Genomic DNA, 22,023 nt, shown 5'->3' on the forward strand with positions numbered 1-22,023 from the left:
GTGTGTTCTACCCCTTCTATCCGTCCGAAGTCCAATGGGTGTTTACTGAAGACTTGTTCATATTCCGTCACTAGCCTATACACCCCTTGTTTTTGATGGGTAGGTGTTGAATTTATGCCCACGTGTAGCTGTTGGCACCAATCCTCCATTTCTCCATCTGAGCCATTGCCTTCCACCTGACAGGTTGGTTCTAAGGGCTCAATGGTTGTGATGGCATTGTTGTCAACAGTATATAGCTTTGCCATTGTAGCATACCTTGGCAAAGTGACCTCTTCCTCTCCACAGTTCAAAAGTCGTACCGGCACTCGTCCCCGGTGTACCTCGACTATCCCTCGTGCTGTGAGTATAGTGGGCCTGCTGTCGGTGTACACTGGTTCTATTAAGGCTTGATAATCTCGTCCCTTAGTACCAATGGCTGCTCTACACCATACCAGCATTTCTGTTTTTGGTGGGATTACAATAGACGTTGGATCACTTACCCTCACACTGCCGATTTCTCCACCTGCAACTTCTACCTGTTGCCTTAACATCAATACTTTTATTTCCCTCCGGAGAACTCTCTGCTGGCAGGATTGGGCAGTTTCAGCAATTTGCTGTAAGACAGAAATGACTTCGGAAAAGCAGTTCTCTAACACATTCATTCCTATCAATACAGTTGGTTCACAGTTCCGCCGGTCAACATCAACAACAATTATACCCTGTTTCTTCAGTTCTACTTTACCAATCTTTATGGTCATCTCCCTGAATCCTAGTTTCCGTACCAACTTACCATTACTGACCCATATATCTAGTTCAACATCAGAGGGCCCTTTATCAATATCTGCATCAGCCCAGTACCTCTTATAAAGGATATACGGTATAGATGAAATCTGGGAACCTGTGTCCAGCAAAGCGTTGAGGGGAATTCCGTCCAGCACGATAGGGATAATGGGTCATCCTCCGATGTACCTGTCGTGCCAGGGTGTTGGGCCTTGAAAGTTCATTCCTGCGAAGCGGCCCGCATTCCCAGGGGATTCCCGTTTAAATCACAATCTCGTGCAAAGTGGCCCGGCTGCTGGCAACGGCGGCAAATGGGCTGTCCATCCGGTTGGTAGCGGTCGCGGGGTCGTCCTCTCCATGTCGGGTATCTCCGGGGTCTCATCCGTGGAACATCCTCTCTACAGTTTGCCAACTCCATCTTGTGTCCTCTCATCTCCTGCATGGTTTTAGCCATTGAAGCAACAACATCAGTTAAAGAGTCAAGCTTTTGTTGAAGAGCCTCATTAGTACTGGGCCCCAGGGGCTTAGCAATGGCCCCAGACATAGCTGATGTCACTGGCACTCCCTGTTGTTGAGGTGCCTCTGCCATGGGTTGCGCAGGATCCTGATCCCGAGGTGCCTCTGCCAGCTGGAGACGTATAGTGCTCTCCTTTAATTGGGCAAATGTCAATTCAGGGTTCTTAAAAACAAGCATGCTCACATGCCCCCGGTGAGAAGGGGTGTAGAGTCCCTCAATAAATTGATCTCTTAGCAGTTTATCCGCTCCGGTGTTAAAAATGGGTTCAGCCAGTGTAAGTGATTTAAGGGCTTCCTGCAGGTTTAAGGCAAAGTCTCTCACGCCCTCATTAGCTTTTTGTTTGCAATTAAAGAATCGTATTTTAGCTTTGCTGCTGGCCGTGGTTTCAAATGTAGCTTTTAATCCAGCAAATATGCGTTCAACAGTGCCTTTTAGATCAGCTGCCCATGCTGTGACTTCTCGCTTAGCATGGCCACTTAACTACATCATCAGGAGACTAACACGCTGAACTTCACCCACAGGGAACATGTCAAAATGGGCCAGCATCTTTTCTCTGAAATCGTCAAGGGTATTAGGCTCACCTTCATACATTGGAAGCCATGGGCCACCCGGGGTATATGGCATCAGCACCGGCATGATGGGCGCCACTCCTCGCACCGCTGCGCTGCCGGACTCTCTATTGATACTCTGTCTTTCAGCTGCATTAGTGTTGCCGGGTGCTGCGGCGTCTCCGTGCTGCGACATACTGTGCCCCCTTAGTTAATCCGTCCTCCGCTTCCGTCGGGATAGTGTAGATTCGTTCCGCTGTGCAGCAGGATCGATTTTCCCCTTGCTCTGATGTCAGAGCGCTCAGCTTGGTGCCGCCCACAATGACACGCCCCCTTCTGCTCCCACCCACCGCGCTCTGTAATGGCGGATTCTGAAGTTTTTCAGTTAGACTGGGGCTCAGGTGATGGCGTAGCTCAATTAACAGTCTCGTGCCTAACGGTTATGAGGTGATTACCTCAGGGGATGGCGGCCATCTTTACTCCATTATAACCAATGGGGAAAAGTCACTTTCAATAGTTTTCAATGGGGAATGGATTTTTCTTTAATAAAGTCAATTTTCAAGATTTTTCATCCCAGTTTTCACAGTTTTGGGCTCCAATCACGGCACACAATACCCGGTATACGGGCTGGCTAGATCCTGTTCGTGACGCCAATTGTGACGCCCAGGAGACCGGGATACCCAGCACCGGACCAATGGAGTCTGTCTCTTGAGGGGGATGTCACGGGTGGCTTGACCCGGTGTTGTGGCCTCATGCAATGCACAGTGTAAGGGGTATCATGAGGGGACAGGCACTTACTTGATCAGCAGCAGGTTCTCCCAGCGGTGACGATCCCGATCCTGGATAGATGGCTATTGTCCAAATGAAAGACTGAGGCACTGAAACGTTTAACCAGTTTACTTTAACATAAAAGGATTTACAACCAGTCCTGTCACCGGAGTCTGTATGGGAACTCTGAGTTACTTTGACCCTGCCGGGGTCTTCGCCTCTTATTGTGCGCAATTTCTGTGTGGCCCTGCTGCTGTATGTGAACTGGCTGCCGGCCCAATCTGTCCCCTCCGGGTCCTGGTTCGACGGGCAACCCGAGTCCTTTTATCGGTTTACCCCCTCTGGGAGTACCGCTGAACTCTGTGTCTGTTGCTGCGTCCGGCCCTAGTGAAGCTGATATCACCTCACGTTTTTCCGGTTGCTGTATTATATATAATGAATACAGCCACGGATCCGGTATCCGTCTTTGCGCCTGTTCTGGGTAGTGATTAATGCTACCCGGTTCTCACAATGTCCTTTTTCTCTATCCCTCTTCTCCTCAGGCCGGTGATTTTGACCTGGAATCTGTCACAGGGCTGTTAGAGATTCAACTGTATGACCTCTCACTTTCAGCTCCTTAGCCCAACTGCCATTTCTTCTCTCAGACCAGAATGGATCAAGGGGAGTCTCTGGAGCTCCCCCTTCTGGCCGGAGGTGGTAGTGCAGTCTTGCTATTTTAGTATTTGTACTTACTGTCAGTAACTATTTTTGTGGCAAATACCCCTAGGGGTGCCACATTCCCCCTTAGTTAAGAACAGTACTCCGGGACTGTGGGACAATAACATTTTGAAATAACAATTAATATGTACAGAGTCTTAAAAATTAAAAGTTACAAAAACCACTCAAGGAAACAAAAATAGAGTTCTGTAAAAAGTCACTTCAAATAGCGTCCATTAATACAGTTCTATCCTTGAAGGTATTAGGAAAGGCACTGTACTTAGTGTCCAGGAATTTAGTTCCATTTTTCCAACGGAGTTATCAATATAAAGTCTAAAGAAAGTTCAAGAAGAGCAAAAAGCAAAGTTCAAAAAGCAGTCTTTCCGGAGCTTTGATTTAGTGCCTCCGGGCTGATAAAAAGTTCAAGAATATGCAAGAAGTTCATACAGACAAGTCTCTGTAGGCACTGGGCTTAAACGTTGCAGACTGATAACAATGACTATACTACATTTTCTGTTTAACTATATACGGCATAACATATATACAATTCACATTATGAGCTTTATAGTTGGTAATCTGCATACCTGGCCGGTAATTGACCCTGGGTACTACGCTGTGATCTACGTAATAGCGGTGTTTCTTCATGTGGTGTACTACTGTCTACTGCGGATGTAGTATCTGCCCGCTCTACTAAAGATAATTCCACGACTATGGAGTTGGCAAGTCCACCGTGAATGGGATTACTCTGACCAGGAATCTGTTCTTCCTGGCCTGGAACCTCCTGTAGTACGGGGTCAGCCTCTTCCTGTCTTGGGACTTCTGGTATTGGGTTCGGTGTTGGATAAAAGGCCACCATGGGAACCACTACTGCACCATGGTATGTTAGTAGGGTTTTGGGAAAGTCTCCTATACAGGTGTGATACACTTCCTCTTCTTTTTCCTTTACTTTTTGAACCTGTATGGGTTGAATAACTTCTGGTTCTGGCTGGACAACGTCTGGCTCTTTCAATGCTTCCGGACATAATTTAAGATTGTCTCTTGACACTAGTACAGATGTTAAGCCTCCGTTTTTGCTAATGAGACACATTTTAGGATTATCCACTCTTGTTGGTAAAACTGTGTAGGGTACGGCTTCCCACTGATTGTCCAGTTTATTGGTTCGACGATTTCTCTTGAGCACTTGGTCACCTGGTCTTAATGGGGTCGCTAGAGCATTCTGGTTGAAAGTTCGCTCTTGTCTTTCTCTAGTTTGCTGAAGGCTTCTTTCCACACTCTCTTGCACTTGGCGATACTGCTTTTGCCGTATGATATCCCAATTGGAGTCTTGAACTTCTGCGTCTGGTTTCAGAATTCCCATTTCTAGATCGATTGGTAATTGGCCGGGTCTTGCACGCATAAGGTAAGCTGGGGTGCAGTTGGTGGAGCTCACCGGGACATGATTATACAGATCCACCAAGTCAGGCAATTTCTCTGGCCATTGATTCCTTTCTGTCTCAGGTAAAGTCTTTAGTAGGTCTATTACAATATGGTTCATCTTCTCGCATAAGCCGTTTGTTTGTGGATGATAGGCCGTCGTCCGGATCTTTTTGCAACCATACATATTACAGAATTCTCTGAAGATCTCTGATTCAAAGGCTGTACCTTGGTCGGTGAGAACCTGTTCCGGATATCCATGGGGTCTACAAAAGTACGTTTGGAACGCTTTGGCTGCTGTTTTTGCTGTCAGATCTTTTACGGGTACTACTACCAAGAAACGTGAATAATGGTCCACGATGGTCAAGGCATAGACATAGCCGGACCGGCTTGGTGTCAACTTCACGTGGTCCATGGCTACAAGTTCAAGTGGTTGTTTGGTGATTATGGGCTGCAGTGGTGCTCTTTGGTTCTTTTGATCGTTTCTTCTGAGGTTGCACGGGCCACAATTTCTGCACCACTGTTCGATTGATTTTCTCATCCCGACCCAATAAAATCTTTCTCTTAGAAGTACTTCTAACTTTTTCCAACCGAAGTGACCAGCACCATTATGGTAAGCTTCGAGGACCATCTTCACATCTTGTTTAGGCACAATAATCTGCCAAACCAATTCATGTGTTTTCGGATTGGTGTATCTTCTACAGAGCTTCCCTTGATACAGGAACATTTTGCCTCTCTCTTTCCAGAGTTGATGCGTCTCTTCTGGGGCATCCTCATCGGGATATGCACTTTGCTCAGTCAACAGTTCCTTCACCAACTTCACAGCCGGATTGCTGTCTTGGGTGTCAGCCCATCTATGGTGTGCTAACGGATTAAAATTCACCTCTTGTTGTTTCTGATAGGTACTTGACTGATGATGTTTTGCCTTGGGACGATGGAAGGCTTGTAGTTCAATTTCTTCAAGCTCCCCCGTTTCCTCTTCTACATCTCTCAAGTGTGGCATCCGGGATAGGGCATCGGCATTTCCATTCTTGCGACCTGCTCGATACTTGATTATGAAGTTGTAATTAGATAACCGGGCTATCCATCGCTGTTCTAACGCACCTAATTTGGCTGTGTCCAGGTGGGTCAACGGATTGTTGTCAGTATAGACAATAAATTCTGCAGCGGCCAGATAGTGTTTGAAACGCTCCGTCACAGCCCAAACTACTGCCAGTAGTTCCAATTTGAAGGAGCTGTAATTTTCTGAATTTCTTTCAGTAGGCCGGAGCTTTCTACTTGCAAAGGCGATGACTTTCTCCCGACCTTCTTGCTTTTGTGACAGCACCGCTCCTAGTCCCACATTACTGGCATCGGTGTAGAGGATGAAAGGTTGATGGTAATCTGGGTATGCCAGAACCTCTTCTCCGGTTAGTGCCTTCTTTAGTTGTTCAAAGGAGTCTTCCGTTTCGTCGTTCCACTGAAAAGGAGGGTTTCGGTTTGAAGGTTTCTTCGTCTGCCCTACCAAGGTGTCTTGCAAGGGTGCTGCCAACTTGGTAAATCCTTTTATAAATCTGCGATAGTAACCCACCAATCCCAGGAATTGTCTCACTTCTTTTGCGCTGGTAGGTCTTGGCCAATCCCTTATGGCGCTTATTTTCTCAGGATCTGGTGCTACTCCCTCCGAACTCACGATGTGTCCCAGGTACTGTACCTTTGGCTTGAGACGGTGACATTTGGATGGCTTGACTTTCATGCCATACCTGGATAAGGCTTCGAACACTTCTGCCAGGTCTATTAAGTGTTGTTCGTAAGTCTTTGAGTAGACGATCACATCATCTAGGTACAGGAGGACGGTCTCGAAGTTCTTGTGTCCGAGGCAGCATTCCATCAGCCACTGGAAGGTACCGGATGCGTTGCAGAGTCCGAACGGCATGCGATTAAATTCACATAGACCCATTGGTGTGGTGAATGCCGTCTTTTCCTTATCTCTCTCAGCCACAGGGACTTGCCAATACCCGCTTGTTAAGTCTAAGGTGGAAAAATAATTAGCAGATTTCAAAGCAGTTAAGGACTCTTCTATCCTAGGCAAGGGGTAGGCGTCTTTATGGGTGATGTTATTAATCTTCCGGTAGTCTACGCACATTCTCATGGTTCCGTCCTTTTTTTTGACAATCACTAGAGGGGCCGCCCAGGGGCTACAGCTGTCTCTTATTACCCCGGCCTTTTTCATTTCCCTCAGCATATCTTTTGCACATTGATAGTGAGCGGGCGGTATGGGTCTATATCTTTCTTTTATTGGGGGATGGTCACCTGTGGGGATTGTGTGTTCTACCCCTTCTATCCGTCCGAAGTCCAATGGGTGTTTACTGAAGACTTGTTCATATTCCGTCACTAGCCTATACACCCCTTGTTTTTGATGGGTAGGTGTTGAATTTATGCCCACGTGTAGCTGTTGGCACCAATCCTCCATTTCTCCATCTGAGCCATTGCCTTCCACCTGACAGGTTGGTTCTAAGGGCTCAATGGTTGTGATGGCATTGTTGTCAACAGTATATAGCTTTGCCATTGTAGCATACCTTGGCAAAGTGACCTCTTCCTCTCCACAGTTCAAAAGTCGTACCGGCACTCGTCCCCGGTGTACCTCGACTATCCCTCGTGCTGTGAGTATAGTGGGCCTGCTGTCGGTGTACACTGGTTCTATTAAGGCTTGATAATCTCGTCCATTAGTACCAATGGCTGCTCTACACCATACCAGCATTTCTGTTTTTGGTGGGATTACAATAGACGTTGGATCACTTACCCTCACACTGCCGATTTCTCCACCTGCAACTTCTACCTGTTGCCTTAACATCAATACTTTTATTTCCCTCCGGAGAACTCTCTGCTGGCAGGATTGGGCAGTTTCAGCAATTTGCTGTAAGACAGAAATGACTTCGGAAAAGCAGTTCTCTAACACATTCATTCCTATCAATACAGTTGGTTCACAGTTCCGCCGGTCAACATCAACAACAATTATACCCTGTTTCTTCAGTTCTACTTTACCAATCTTTATGGTCATCTCCCTGAATCCTAGTTTCCGTACCAACTTACCATTACTGACCCATATATCTAGTTCAACATCAGAGGGCCCTTTATCAATATCTGCATCAGCCCAGTACCTCTTATAAAGGATATACGGTATAGATGAAATCTGGGAACCTGTGTCCAGCAAAGCGTTGAGGGGAATTCCGTCCAGCACGATAGGGATAATGGGTCGTCCTCCGATGTACCTGTCGTGCCAGGGTGTTGGGCCTTGAAAGTTCATTCCTGCGAAGCGGCCCGCATTCCCAGGGGATTCCCGTTTAAATCACAATCTCGTGCAAAGTGGCCCGGCTGCTGGCAACGGCGGCAAATGGGCTGTCCATCCGGTTGGTAGCGGTCGCGGGGTCGTCCTCTCCATGTCGGGTATCTCCGGGGTCTCATCCGTGGAACATCCTCTCTACAGTTTGCCAACTCCATCTTGTGTCCTCTCATCTCCTGCATGGTTTTAGCCATTGAAGCAACAACATCAGTTAAAGAGTCAAGCTTTTGTTGAAGAGCCTCATTAGTACTGGGCCCCAGGGGCTTAGCAATGGCCCCAGACATAGCTGATGTCACTGGCACTCCCTGTTGTTGAGGTGCCTCTGCCATGGGTTGCGCAGGATCCTGATCCCGAGGTGCCTCTGCCAGCTGGAGACGTATAGTGCTCTCCTTTAATTGGGCAAATGTCAATTCAGGGTTCTTAAAAACAAGCATGCTCACATGCCCCCGGTGAGAAGGGGTGTAGAGTCCCTCAATAAATTGATCTCTTAGCAGTTTATCCGCTCCGGTGTTAAAAATGGGTTCAGCCAGTGTAAGTGATTTAAGGGCTTCCTGCAGGTTTAAGGCAAAGTCTCTCACGCCCTCATTAGCTTTTTGTTTGCAATTAAAGAATCGTATTTTAGCTTTGCTGCTGGCCGTGGTTTCAAATGTAGCTTTTAATCCAGCAAATATGCGTTCAACAGTGCCTTTTAGATCAGCTGCCCATGCTGTGACTTCTCGCTTAGCATGGCCACTTAACTACATCATCAGGAGACTAACACGCTGAACTTCACCCACAGGGAACATGTCAAAATGGGCCAGCATCTTTTCTCTGAAATCGTCAAGGGTATTAGGCTCACCTTCATACATTGGAAGCCATGGGCCACCCGGGGTATATGGCATCAGCACCGGCATGATGGGCGCCACTCCTCGCACCGCTGCGCTGCCGGACTCTCTATTGATACTCTGTCTTTCAGCTGCATTAGTGTTGCCGGGTGCTGCGGCGTCTCCGTGCTGCGACATACTGTGCCCCCTTAGTTAATCCGTCCTCCGCTTCCGTCGGGATAGTGTAGATTCGTTCCGCTGTGCAGCAGGATCGATTTTCCCCTTGCTCTGATGTCAGAGCGCTCAGCTTGGTGCCGCCCACAATGACACGCCCCCTTCTGCTCCCACCCACCGCGCTCTGTAATGGCGGATTCTGAAGTTTTTCAGTTAGACTGGGGCTCAGGTGATGGCGTAGCTCAATTAACAGTCTCGTGCCTAACGGTTATGAGGTGATTACCTCAGGGGATGGCGGCCATCTTTACTCCATTATAACCAATGGGGAAAAGTCACTTTCAATAGTTTTCAATGGGGAATGGATTTTTCTTTAATAAAGTCAATTTTCAAGATTTTTCATCCCAGTTTTCACAGTTTTGGGCTCCAATCACGGCACACAATACCCGGTATACGGGCTGGCTAGATCCTGTTCGTGACGCCAATTGTGACGCCCAGGAGACCGGGATACCCAGCACCGGACCAATGGAGTCTGTCTCTTGAGGGGGATGTCACGGGTGGCTTGACCCGGTGCTGTGGCCTCAGGCAATGCACAGTGTGAGGGGTATCATGAGGGGACAGGCACTTACTTGATCAGCAGCAGGTTCTCCCAGCGGTGACGATCCCGATCCTGGATAGATGGCTATTGTCCAAATGAAAGACTGAGGCACTGAAACGTTTAACCAGTTTACTTTAACATAAAAGGATTTACAACCAGTCCTGTCACCGGAGTCTGTATGGGAACTCTGAGTTACTTTGACCCTGCCGGGGTCTTCGCCTCTTATTGTGCGCAATTTCTGTGTGGCCCTGCTGCTGTATGTGAACTGGCTGCCGGCCCAATCTGTCCCCTCCGGGTCCTGGTTCGACGGGCAACCCGAGTCCTTTTATCGGTTTACCCCCTCTGGGAGTACCGCTGAACTCTGTGTCTGTTGCTGCGTCCGGCCCTAGTGAAGCTGATATCACCTCACGTTTTTCCGGTTGCTGTATTATATATAATGAATACAGCCACGGATCCGGTATCCGTCTTTGCGCCTGTTCTGGGTAGTGATTAATGCTACCCGGTTCTCACAATGTCCTTTTTCTCTATCCCTCTTCTCCTCAGGCCGGTGATTTAGGCCTGGTAACAGTCACAGGGCTGTTAGAGATTCAACTGTATGACCTCTCACTTTCAGCTCCTTAGCCCAACTGCCATTTCTTCTCTCAGACCAGAATGGATCAAGGGGAGTCTCTGGAGCTCCCCCTTCTGGCCGGAGGTGGTAGTGCAGTCTTGCTATTTTAGTATTTGTACTTACTGTCAGTAACTATTTTTGTGGCAAATACCCCTAGGGGTGCCACACAGTGAAGAAAAAAATAATTAAATTTTTACAACCAAAATTTTGTTTTAGCCCCAGATTTTACATTTTCTCACTGGGAAATCGGTAAAAATGGCACCAACTTTTGCCCCACAATTTCTGTTAAATGTAGAAATACCCCATATGTGATTGTATAGTAGTGCTTAGCCATATGGCGATACTTGGTAGGAACGGAGCGCTATTTGCCTCCTGGAGCACAGATTTTCCTAAAATAGAGTAAGGCCTCTATAAACAGAGCCCCTAAGTGCTAGAAAACCTGAATTCTCCCCAATTTGGAAGTTATACCCCTTTGGGAATTTATATACAGGAGTAGTGACAATTTTGATTCAATGGGTGTTTTCCAGAAACAAGCAGCAGTGGATGTTGTTAAGTGAAAATTGCAAACTGCCGTTGTAGTGACCATTTCTTTGTAGTGACCACTACGTTGTAGTGACCAGTATATTGTGTCCAGCTCATGCTTCTGCAGACATGCACCTGTAAATAAGGTGGGCTCTCATAGCTACAGAAATGACAAACATGTGGACACTAAATGTGGTTTAGGTACACAGAGGCTCAGAATGGAGAGGGCAATTTGGATTTGAGAACGCAGAATTTGCTGAATTTTGTTTTGGGGGTGAGTAACCTTTTTGTTTTTCCAGAGCCTATGTATTACAAGTAACGTTGAAGTCCCCTATGTTTCCACTAACAGAAAACGAGCCTGAGTTGGGACTTGCTTTTTTTTAACTTTCATTTAATGTTTGGAATCACATTTATAAGACACAACTACACTAAGCACTTACATCAGAGTTTCCATCTAAATCCTCAAATAACGTGACTTAGATGAAAGCCTCCGAAGGAGTTATTCACTATAATAAGGCAGCAGAGTTACTTTGGACTCCATCTGGCCTCTGTTCAGAGTTGTACTTCTTTTCAGAAAGGCACAAAACTATAGTCAATGGCACTTTTTTGCAATACTAAGACGGACACATCAATACCACATATGTGTATTGTTTTTTTTCATAAAATATTTATTTATGGGTACAATATATTTTTTCTTTTTTTCTATGTCCCACTATGGGACTTTCACTTTTTGCAGTCTGTTCGCTTATAAAGCATAGTAAATATCATCAAAAAGTTAATTTATTTCAGTTCTTCAATACAAAAAGTGAAACTCATATATTATAAAGGATCATTACAAACAGAGTGATCTATTTCAAGTGTTTACTTCTGTTAATGTTGATGATTATGGCTTACAGCCAATGAAGAGCCAAAAGTCATAATCTCAGTAGATTGCTTTGCGCAGGCGTGTACTATGGAGGACATAGAATGAACTTCAATCCAATATTGCGGCCAGCATGCAGCCAGCAGGTAAGGAAAGGTTGAATCAAACACCCGAAAACTCCGCCCATATGACCGAAAACCGGTCCCGCCAAATTCAGGTGACAGGTTCCCTTTAATATATGGTTTTACTGATTGAACTTAACTGGCCATGCCCACTATAATTTAGTTTGTGTTATAAAACCTTTTCTGGATTGCATGTTGTTTTCATTGGGTCATCCAGTGTACCATGTTAATGGGATAAAGCTAGGGTGTCGAGCAGTAATTAAGCATCTCCCACTAGGAAGAAAAGGATTGGAGAGGAAAATTTAAAACAGTAAAAGAATAACTAAACAAAATTTTTGTTATTGGTAGTTTAATTGCCTTCCATTTTTTTGGCAGTTTAATTCTTTCGGTCCTGAGACCCTCAATCATTCGAAAAACCACAGAGAAGAGCGCACCTGAGTGTATGCACAGAGCTCACAGATTCAATAGAACTTCGACTAAATTTAATCTTTAATCGTCTTTATGTGCCCAATCAGACAGAAGCTGTGAGCTCCAGGCTCCTGAGTTGCACACTTCTCAATGCATTTTTAAACGATTGTCTAGAGTCATGGAAACCATCCCTCCAGCAATCAGCAGGGAATTTAATAGTCAAATATATATAAAAAATTCGTACAAAAGTTTAGTTACTGTTAAAATCTTCTAATTGATATCATCATCATAGTAATGAAATTGTTCATAAATCCACTTAAAAGAATCTAATGTATAACGTTCCCTAAAGTAATGGCCACCAACCTGTTGCTTACCATCCAAGTTGAAAATACTGTACAAGTTCAGCATACAATTTTAACCTGAAGGTTCGAGACCACTGCTGTTGTGGTGTATGAGCTTCAGCAACGCCTGCCTTGTGTATGTATGTGTAGGATGATAGCAGGTGCATAGGATGCAGTGACACACAAGAGGCAGAGCAAGGGTTAACAGGTTCTTCATGTATGGGAAAAGTAATGGTACAAGCAGAGGGGGTAAAAGATGTGATTGGGGGATAGACAAAAATCAAATGCACTAGAATATAACAGGTCAACTTATCAGTCTCTGTGATCTGGAGGAAGGTGGCTGGAAGATTCCTCGGCAGATGTCTCTGATATGGTCCCGCAGACGAGCGATGCACTTTCTCCTTGCAACGATGAATCCTCCAGGTTCTTCAGCACGCGATCTCCTGATCTGTGTGCATGGTGAAGTAGAGGTGATGGTCGGCGGCACAGGAGAAGAAGCAGAAAGTTCAGTAGGCAAGGCCACAGTAAAAGCACATAGTCCAGCGGACACAGCCACAGGCACGGGCCGGTCCCTAGCATGCACCGCAAGGATAGGACTAAGTGGTGTCTCTGCGGTGGCGAGCGGAGTCTAGGTACGCACTCTATTCTGGTCACTACCCGGTGCAGAAGTCTCTCTGGGCTGAGGGTAGGATGTGTCGGCAGTCTGGCTAGCTGGGGGTATAGGCACAGCTAGCAGGCGTGTGTCTCACTACTCACAAGCTCGGTCCCCGCCAAGTGTCCCATCTTCACGCTCAAACTGCTATTTAGGTCGGACCCGCCCCCTTCAGTGAGGTGCCCTCAACTGCTACAGTCAGCAATCTCTTCCCCCTGCAACACTGGTGACAGCCCCGACAGTTACAGCCCAGACACACAGGAGAGACCGCTAGCCTGGCTCTCCTTACATATGTTCTCTCATGTTTGATTTTGCCTTTTCTAGAAATTAATTGTTGACTTTAATTTTATTTTAATTATAAAGAAATACACTGGTCTACAAAAAAAAAAAATAATTCTGGCATGGACTTTAAGAACAGTTTTAGACTAATTTGAGGGTGCTGAATTGAAATCTTATAATTTCTCTATCACATCACGTTTTTGCGCTATAGGTATATAGCCCATTTTCATTAATTCCATGATAAATATAAGTAGTGCATGAAAAGTGCCGGTTTATACGGTTGACTAAGGTAAATTTAGTTTTCATTTAGTTCCCCAATAAATGTGAGAATATCTTTGTTTTCTTTGAACATGCATAATTCCCATTTGTTATGAAAACTGTTATGATCTGGTGGTTTAGGAGCAACGTGGGACGAGCTCTGAAGGAAGTGGTACCTGTACTGACCGCAGTCCCTAAGCTCAACACAACACTAGAAGTAGCCGTGGGATGCTCCTGACACTCCCTAGGCACCTCGTCACAGCCTGAGAACTAACTACCCCTAAAGAAAGAAACAGGAAAACTATCTTGCCTCAGAGAAAATCCCCAAAGGATAGATAGCCTCCCACAAGTAATGACTGTGAGTGGAGAGGGAAAAGACATACACAGAATGAAACCAGGATGAGCACAGGAGGCCAGTCTAGCTAGATAGATAGGACAGGATGGAATACTGTGCGGTCAGTATAAAACACTACAAAAAATCCACACAGAGTTTACAAAAATCTCCACACCTGACTAAAGGTGTGGAGGGTAAATCTGCTTCCCAGAGCTTCCACCTTAACTGAATTAATCCATAATGGCAAGCTGGACAAACATAGAAAGCACAGAACGGATAAGTCCACAACCTGTGGACAGAAAAGAGCAAGCAAGGACTTAGCTTTGCTGAACTGGTCAGGATAACAGGGAAATCCAAAGAGATGTGAATCCAACCAGGAACCATTGACAAGTGGCACTGGCTGAAGAGAGAGCCAGGCATAAATAGCCAAGCAGAAAGACAATCAGAGGAAGCAGCTGCAGACTGCTAAATCCAAGGAGCAACCATACCACTTAAAATCACCGGAGGGAGCCCAAGAGCAGAACTCACAAAAGTGCCACTTACAACCACCGGAGGGAGCCCAAGAGCGGAATTCACATCAGTACCCCCCCCCCTTGAGGAGGGGTCACCGAACCCTCACCAGAGCCCCCAGGCCGATCAGGACGAGCCAAGTGAAAAGCACGAACCAAATCGGCGGCATGGACATCAGAGGTGTTATGATAAGGTAATTCAGTACCACAATGGACATAGAAGTCAGAGCACATACAGTGACCTGACTATAACCCAAAAACATAGAACGAGCTCTGAGACGTGGGAACTCTGCTGACCGCAATCCCTAATCCTCTCCAACCACACTAGAGGCAGCCGTGGATTGCGCCTAACGCTCCCTATGCAACTCGGCACAGCCTGAGAAACTAGCTAGCCTGAAGATAGAAAATAAGCCTACCTTGCCTCAGAGAAATACCCCAAAGGAAAAGGCAGCCCCCACATATAATGACTGTGAGTTAAGATGAAAAGACAAACGTAGAGATGAAATAGATTTAGCAAAGTGAGGCCCGACTTACTGAACAGTGCGAGGATAGGAAAGGTAACTTTGCGGTCAACACAAAACCCTACAAACAACCACGCAAAGTGTTGTGAATTCTGTGGCTGAGTTCACTTCTGTGGTCACAAGTGGTATTGCAGTCTCTGGGCTTCCTCCCTCAGGTGTTTTGGTGAGCTCGTTGGCTACCTTGCTATTTAGCTCCACCTGAGTCTGTCTTCCTTGCTCCTTGTCAATGTTCCAGTGTTGGATCTGAGCTACTGCATCTTTCCTTGGGCCTGCTGCTCTGCTAGATAAGTGCTTCTAGTTTGTTTTCTGTTTTTTCTGTCCAGCTTGTTATTATCTTTTGCTGGAAGCTCTGAGAAGCAAAGGGGTGCACCGCCGTGCTGTTAGTTCGGCACGGTGGGTCTTTTTGCCCCTTTGCGTGGTTTTCGTTTTAGGGTTTTTTTGTAGACTGCATAGTTCTCTTTGCTATCCTCGCTCTGTCTAGAATATCGGGCCTCACTTTGCTGAATCTATTTCATTCCTACGTTTGTCTTTTCATCTTGCTAACAGTCATTATATGTGGGGGCTGCCTATTCCTTTGGGGTATTTCTCTGAGGTAAGTCAGGCTTGTATTTCTATCTTCAGGCTAGTCAGCTCCTCAGGCAGTGCCGAGTTGCATAGGTAGTTGATAGGCGCAATCCACTGCTGCTTCCAGTTGTGTGAGGATAGATCAGGTACTGCAGTCTACAGAGATTCCACGTCTCAGAGCTCGTCCTATTGTTTTGGGTTATTGCCAGATCTCTGTATGTGCGCTGATTACTGCACGCTGTGTTGCCTGATTGCCAGCCATAACAGTACAAGGAGCCCTTCAATGATTTCCAATAGAGGGAAAAAAGAAATCCTGACATCATTTTTTTTTCTTAGCTCTGTCTTCAGTCTTTTTTTTCCCCTAGACATTAGAGTGCTTCAGGACACAGCTGTGGACATGGATATTCAGGCTCTGTGCTCCTCAATGGATAATCTCGTTGTAAATGTACAAAAGATTCAAGATACTATTGATCAGAAATTGATGCTACACCTCTGGCCAAGAATAAGCCTCAGTACTGGGCCCAGCTGACCATGTGCATGGCTCCTGCACATCAGGAAGTTATTCGCTTTTTGGTACTGCATAATTTGCATGATGTGGTCGTGTTGGGGTTGCCATGGCTACAAACCCATAATCCAGTATTGGATTGGAACTCTATGTCGGTAACCAGCTGGGGTTGTCAGGGAGTACATGGTGATGTTCCATTTTTGTCTATTTCGTCATCCATTCCTTCTGACATCCCAGAGTTCTTGTCGGACTTTCAGGATGTATTTGAAGAGTCCAAGTCTGATGCCCTTCCTCCGCATAGGAATTGTGATTGTGCTATCGATTTGATTCCTGGTAGTAAATTCCCTAAGGGTCGTTTATTTAATTTGTCCGTACCTGAACACACCGCTATGCGCAGTTATGTGAAGGAGTCCCTGGAGAAGGGACATATTCGCCCATCGTCGTCACCATTGGGAGCAGGGTTCTTTTTTGTAGCCAAGAAGGATGGTTCGCTAAGACCGTGTATTGATTACCGCCTTCTTAATAAGATCACTGTTAAGTTTCAGTATCCCTTGCCATTGATTTCTGACTTGTTTGCTCGGATTAAGGGGGCTAGTTGGTTTACTAAGATTGATCTTCGTGGTGCGTATAATCTGGTGAGAATCAGGCAGGGAGATGAATGGAAAACGGCATTTAATACGCCCGAGGGTCATTTTGAGTATCTGGTGATGCCGTTCGGACTTGCCAATGCTCCATCTGTTTTTCAGTCTTTTATGCATGACATTTTCCGTGAGTATCTGGATAAATTCTTGATTGTTTACTTGGATGACATTTTGATCTTCTCAGATGATTGGGAGTCTCATGTGAAGCAAGTCAGAATGGTTTTCCAGGTACTGCGTGCTAATTCCTTGTTCGTGAAGGGATCAAAGTGTCTCTTCGGTGTGCAGAAAGTTTCATTTTTGGGGTTCATCTTTTCCCCTTCTACTATCGAGATGGATCCGGTTAAGGTTCAGGCCATCCAGGATTGGACTCAGCCGACATCTCTAAAAAGTTTGCAGAAATTCCTGGGCTTTGCTAATTTTTATCGTCGCTTCATCTGTAATTTTTCTAGCATTGCCAGACCATTGACCGATTTGACCAAGAAGGGTGCTGATTTGGTTAATTGGTCTTCTGCTGCCGTGGAAGCTTTTCAGGAGTTGAAGCGTCGTTTTTGCTGTGCCCCTGTGTTGTGTCAACCTGATGTTTCTCTTCCGTTCCAGGTCGAGGTTGATGCTTCTGAGATTGGTGCAGGGGCGGTTTTGTCACAGAGAGGTTCTGGTTGCTCAGTGTTCAAACCATGTGCTTTCTTTTCCAGGAAATTTTCTGCTGCTGAGCGTAATTATGATGTGGGCAACCGAGAGTTGCTGGCCATGAAGTGGGCATTCGAGGAGTGGCGTCATTGGCTTGAGGGTGCTAAGCATCGCGTGGTGGTTTTGACTGATCATAAGAACCTTACTTATCTTGAGTCTGCCAAGCGCTTGAATCCTAGACAGGCCGTTGGTCGTTATTTTTTGCTCGTTTTGATTTTGTGATTTCATACCTTCCGGGCTCTAAAAATGTGAAGGCGGATGCTCTGTCTAGGAGTTTTGTGCCCGACTCTCCGGGGTTATCTGAGCCGGCGAGTATCCTCAAGGAAGGAGTCATTGTGTCTGCCATCTCCCCTGATTTGCGGAGAGTGTTGCAGAAATTTCAGGCTAATAAACCTGATCGTTGTCCGGCCGAGAAACTGTTCGTCCCTGATAGGTGGACTAGTAAAGTTATCTCTGAACTTCATTGTTCGGTGCTGGCCGGTCATCCAGGAATCTTTGGTACCAGGGAGTTGGTTGCTAGATCCTTCTGGTGGCCATCTCTGTCACGGGATGTGCGTGCTTTTGTGCAGTCCTGTGGAATTTGTGCTAGGGCTAAGCCCTGCTGTTCACGTGCCAGTGGGTTGCTTTTGCCCTTGCCGGTCCCGAAGAGGCCTTGGACACATATTTCGATGGATTTCATTTCTGACCTTCCCGTTTCTCAAAAGATGTCTGTCATTTGGGTGGTCTGTGATCGCTTTTCTAAAATGGTCCATCTGGTGCCCTTGGTTAAATTGCCTTCCTCCTCTGATTTGGTGCCTTTGTTCTTCCAGCATGTGGTTCGTTTACATGGCATTCCTGAGAATATTGTTTCTGACAGAGGTTCCCAGTTTGTCTCGAGGTTCTGGCGAGCCTTTTGTGGTAGGATGGGCATTGACCTATCTTTTTCCTCGGCCTTCCATCCTCAGACTAATGGCCAGACCGAACGAACCAATCAGACCTTGGAAACATATCTGAGATGTTTTGTTTCCGCTGACCAGGATGATTGGGTGTCATTTTTGCCGTTGGCTGAGTTCGCCCTTAATAATCGGGCCAGCTCGGCTACCTTGGTCTCTCCATTTTTCTGCAATTCTGGGTTCCATCCTCGTTTCTCTTCAGGACAGGTTGAGTCTTCGGACTGTCCTGGTGTGGATTATGTGGTGGACAGGTTGCAGCAGATTTGGACTCAGGTAGTGGACAATTTGACCTTGTCCCAGGAGAAGGCTCAGCTTTTCGCTAATCGCAGATGCCGTGTGGGACCCCGACTTCGTGTTGGGGATCTGGTTTGGTTATCTTCTCGTCATATACCTATGAAGGTTTCCTCTCCTAAATTTAAACCTCGTTTTATTGGTCCGTATAGGATTTCTGAGATTCTCAATCCGGTGTCTTTTCGTCTGACCCTCCCAGACTCCTTTTCCATACATAATGTATTCCATAGGTCGTTGTTGAGGAGATACGTGGCACCTATGGTTCCATCTGTGGAGCCTCCTGCCCCTGTTTTGGTGGAGGGGGAATTGGAGTATATTGTGGAGAAGATTTTGGATTCTCGTGTCTCTAGACGGAAACTCCAGTATCTGGTCAAATGGAAGGGTTATGCTCAGGAAGATAATTCCTGGGTTTTTGCCTCTGATGTCCATGCCCCAGATCTTGTTCGTGCCTTTCATGTGGCTCATCCTGGTCGGCCTGGGGGTTCTGGTGAGGGTTCGGTGACCCCTCCTCAAGGGGGGGGTACTGTTGTGAATTCTGTGGCTGAGTTCACTTCTGTGGTCACAAGTGGTATTGCAGTCTCTGGGCTTCCTCCCTCAGGTGTTTTGGTGAGCTCGTTGGCTACCTTGCTATTTAGCTCCACCTGAGTCTGTCTTCCTTGCTCCTTGTCAATGTTCCAGTGTTGGATCTGAGCTACTGCATCTTTCCTTGGGCCTGCTGCTCTGCTAGATAAGTGCTTCTAGTTTGTTTTCTGTTTTTTCTGTCCAGCTTGTTATTATCTTTTGCTGGAAGCTCTGAGAAGCAAAGGGGTGCACCGCCGTGCTGTTAGTTCGGCACGGTGGGTCTTTTTGCCCCTTTGCGTGGTTTTCGTTTTAGGGTTTTTTTGTAGACTGCATAGTTCTCTTTGCTATCCTCGCTCTGTCTAGAATATCGGGCCTCACTTTGCTGAATCTATTTCATTCCTACGTTTGTCTTTTCATCTTGCTAACAGTCATTATATGTGGGGGCTGCCTATTCCTTTGGGGTATTTCTCTGAGGTAAGTCAGGCTTGTATTTCTATCTTCAGGCTAGTCAGCTCCTCAGGCAGTGCCGAGTTGCATAGGTAGTTGATAGGCGCAATCCACTGCTGCTTCCAGTTGTGTGAGGATAGATCAGGTACTGCAGTCTACAGAGATTCCACGTCTCAGAGCTCGTCCTATTGTTTTGGGTTATTGCCAGATCTCTGTATGTGCGCTGATTACTGCACGCTGTGTTGCCTGATTGCCAGCCATAACAGCAAAGGGGGCAAAAAGACCCTCCGTACCGAACTAACGGCACGTAGGTACACCCTCTGCATCCCAGAGCTTCCAGCAAGCAAGAAAAAACAAATAAGCAAGCTGGACAGAAAAAAACAGCAAACAAAATAGCAAAGCGGAACTTAGCTATGCAGAGCAGCAGGCCACAGGAACGATACAGGAGGAAACAGGTCCAATACTAGAACATTGACTGGAGGCCAGGATCAAAGCACTAGGTGGAGTTAAATAGAGCAGCACCTAACTACTTCACCACATCACCTGAGGAAGGAAACTCAGAAGCCGCAGCACCACTCTCCTCCACCAACGGAAGCTCACAGAGAGAATCAGCCGAAGTACCACTTGTGACCACAGGAGGGAGCTCTGCCACAGAATTCACAACAGTAACCCCCCTTGAGGAGGGGTCACCGAACCCTCACCAGAGCCCCCAGGACGACCAGGATGAGCCATATGAAAGGCACGAACAAGATCGGGAGCATGGACATCAGAGGCAAAGACCCAGGAATTATCTTCCTGAGCATAACCCTTCCACTTAACCAGATACTGGAGTTTCCGTCTAGAAACACGAGAATCCAAAATCTTCTCCACAATATACTCCAACTCCCCCTCCACCAAAACCGGGGCAGGAGGATCAACAGATGGAACCAAAGTTGCCACGTATCTCCGCAACAATGACCTATGGAAAACGTTATGAATGGAAAAAGAATCTGGAAGGGTCAGACGAAAAGACACAGGATTAAGAACCTCAGAAATCCTATACGGACCAGTGAAACGAGGTTTAAACTTAGGAGAGGAAACCTTCATAGGAATATGACGAGAAGATAACCAAACCAAATCCCCAACACGGAGTCGGGGACCCACACAGCGTCTGCGATTAGCGAAACGTTGAGCCTTCTCCTGGGACAAGGTCAAATTGTCCACTACATGAGTCCAAATCTGCTGCACCCTGTCCACCACAGTATCCACACCAGGACAGTCCGAAGACTCAACCTGCCCTGAAGAGAAACGAGGATGGAACCCAGAGTTGCAGAAAAACGGCGAAACCAAGGTAGCCGAGCTGGCCCGATTATTAAGGGCGAACTCAGCCAAAGGCAAAAAGGACACCCAGTCATCCTGATCAGCAGAAACAAAGCATCTCAGATATGTTTCCAAGGTCTGATTGGTTTGTTCGGTCTGGCCATTAGTCTGAGGATGGAAAGCCGAGGAAAAAGACAAGTCAATGCCCATCCTAGCACAAAAGGCTCGCCAAAACCTCGAAACAAACTGGGAACCTCTGTCAGAAACGATATTCTCTGGAATGCCATGTAAACGAACCACATGCTGGAAGAACAATGGCACCAAATCAGAGGAGGAAGGTAATTTAGACAAGGGTACCAAATGGACCATCTTAGAGAAGCGATCACAAACCACCCAAATGACTGACATTTTTTGAGAGACGGGAAGATCTGAAATAAAATCCATAGAGATATGTGTCCAAGGCCTCTTCGGGACCGGCAAGGGCAAAAGCAACCCACTGGCACGAGAACAGCAGGGCTTAGCCCGAGCACAAATCCCACAGGACTGCACAAAAGAACGCACATCCCGCGACAGAGATGGCCACCAAAAGGATCTAGCCACTAACTCTCTGGTACCAAAGATTCCAGGATGACCAGCCAACACCGAACAATGAACCTCAGAGATAACTTTATTCGTCCACCTATCAGGGACAAACAATTTCTCCGCTGGGCAACGATCAGGTTTATTAGGCTGAAATTTTTGCAACACCCGCCGCAAATCAGGGGAGATGGCAGACACAATTACTCCCTCTTTGAGAATACCCGCCGGCTCAGATAAACCCGGAGAGTCGGGCACAAAACTCCTAGACAGAGCATCCGCCTTCACATTTTTAGAGCCCGGAAGGTACGAAATCACAAAGTCAAAGCGGGCAAAAAACAGCGACCAACGAGCCTGTCTAGGATTCAACCGCTTGGCAGACTCGAGATAAGTCAAGTTCTTATGGTCAGTCAAGACCACCACGCGATGCTTAGCTCCTTCAAGCCAATGACGCCACTCCTCGAATGCCCACTTCATGGCCAGCAACTCTCGATTGCCAACATCATA

The sequence above is a fragment of the Ranitomeya imitator genome, chromosome 1 (assembly GCF_032444005.1).
Source record: "Ranitomeya imitator isolate aRanImi1 chromosome 1, aRanImi1.pri, whole genome shotgun sequence".
Taxonomy (NCBI): domain Eukaryota; kingdom Metazoa; phylum Chordata; class Amphibia; order Anura; family Dendrobatidae; genus Ranitomeya; species Ranitomeya imitator.